The sequence below is a fragment of the Cornus florida genome, unplaced genomic scaffold (assembly GCF_030987335.1).
Source record: "Cornus florida cultivar Cherokee Brave unplaced genomic scaffold, ASM3098733v1 CherokeeBrave_3.0.0_Hap2_Chr11, whole genome shotgun sequence".
Lineage (NCBI taxonomy): Eukaryota > Viridiplantae > Streptophyta > Magnoliopsida > Cornales > Cornaceae > Cornus > Cornus florida.
In genome coordinates this window covers 93,306,749-93,308,886 of record NW_026775581.1, presented here as the reverse complement: position 1 = coordinate 93,308,886, position 2,138 = coordinate 93,306,749, and the positions used below count along the sequence as shown (strand labels likewise).

The window sequence follows — 2,138 nt, the reverse complement described above, 5'->3', positions numbered from 1 at the left end:
CCTAAGTCAAGAAGCACCCGATTAATGATATGATCACCAATAATGCATGAAGTAGTAGGTGAACCAGGGTCTTTAAACTTTGGCAAAGTATTATGTTGCAAAATTGAGTTTACTTGCTCGGTCAAAACCACTTTTCTTGGTGCTTAGCTCTTGTTTTTCCGCTTTTGGGTGCACAAGTCTTTCAAGAATTTGGCATAAGCCGGAATTTGCTTGATTGCATCCAAAAGTGGAAGATTAACTTTTACTTGCCTAAACATTTCTATAATTTCATTGGTTTTTGCCTTTTGCTTGTCTTTTGAAATGGATCCTTTTAAGGCATCCGGAAATGGAACTTTTGGTTCAAACGCTTTTTTAGAATTTCCTTTTGAACTCTCTTCAACACAAGAAGTTTTCAAATCACTTTGTTTCAAATCATTTTTCAGCAAAACTTTTTCAACATTATCTTTCAAAACTTCTTTTTCAAACACATTTTTCAAGACTTTCTCATTTACAAGATCATGCATATGCAATGAAGGAGGAATGGGATGTGAAATAGGACGGGTGACAACTTGAGGTTGTACCAGTTCACTCTCTTCATTGGACATTTTAACTTGATTGTCCACAATCGTGCCACTCCGCAAGGTAGTCACCACATTAACATGTTCAATGGTGTGGCCTTCCGATGAGGAATGGGTTTCCACAACACATTGTTGCTTAGGTGGGGCATTAATAGGCATCTTTCCCTTCTCTCTTACATTGAGAGTGCTTGCTATTTGCCTAACTTGGGTTTCTAGCTTCGCAATAGACTGAGAGTAAGAATGAAGCAATTGATTGTTAGCCTCTAAAGTGCCCAAAGCATTCAAAACTTTTTCTTCAAAGGCAGGACTTCTAGTATTTCCTTGGGAATAAGATTGGTTGGGAAAATGAGAATTAGCAAATTGATTCCCTTGTGATTGATAAGGTTTATAACCTTGGGATCCTTGGTTTTGAAGTGGAGGTGGAATGTACTTCCCTTGAAAACCGCTTTGGGAAGGGTTTGAGCCATCTCCTTGGTTTTTCTAAGAGAAATTCGGATGATTCTTCTAACTTGGATTATAATGAGTACTATAAGGATTGTTCCCTTAGTTCACAAAAGCTGCATTGACTTGTTCATTAGGTTCATTTTGCACTTGTTCGTGAGGACAATGAGAAGTAGAATGAAGAACACTAGAACAAGTCATACATGTTTCATTTGATGCACAATGAGAATGGTTAGGGAAGGAAGATACTTTGTTCGTCGAGTTTTGGTTAATCAAAAATTGATCAAACCTTTGAGATAAAGACTTCATTTCGGCGGCTATTTCATTTGAATGGTCGACTTGATGTAAGCCAACACTCTTCCTACCTTGTGAATTTCTACCATTCTTGGATGATAATGTTCTATGCAAAGAATTTTCACTCATGCTCTCATAAAGACGCCACACGTCATCTTAATGCCTATCAATGTATAAACCACCCATGGAAGCATCAACCATGCCTTTGTAATTGTCCGATAAGCTCTCAAAGAAATATTGAACTAATTGCCATTTAGGTATCTCATGATGTGGACACTTCCTAAGCAATTCATTGAAGCGTTCCCATGCCTCATGAAATGTTTCTCCTTCCCCATGTGAAAATTCTCGAATTGAGGTTCTCATAGCATTGGCTTTTGAAACCGGATAGTATTTCTTCAAGAACTCTTGTTGCATTTCTGCGCAAGAAGTGATAAACCAATACTTTGCTTTATTTTTTAAGGTGAATGGAAAAAGTTTGAGTCTTAAGACCTCTTCCGACATGTCCGTATATTTTACGGTGGAACATACTTCAAGAAACTCATCCAAATGCTTGTAAAGTTCTTCACTTGGAAGTCCATGATAGTTAGGAAGCATTTGAATGGTTTGTGGCTTAATTTCATAATGATGTACTCTAAATGGAGGCAATTGGATGCATGTAGGTGCATTATACTTATTAGGCACATAATGGTCTCTTAAAGCAAGAGGTGGATTAGCTACTTGAGGTGCAACATGAACATCTTGGTTTTGAATTCCTTGATTGATGATGGGAGGTTGTGGATCATACATTGGCCTTGGCATTCTATATAGAGCTTGGCCTTGTTGTTGTGGTGGTTTGTGAATGTATGG

General features: G+C 37.8%; 1 pseudogene; it reads left to right on the top strand.

The window, feature by feature from the left end:
- Positions 1-1,551: 1,551 nt before the first annotated feature.
- LOC132287330 (small nucleolar RNA R71) lies at positions 1,552-1,650 on the top strand (annotated as a pseudogene).
- Positions 1,651-2,138: the final 488 nt, after the last annotated feature.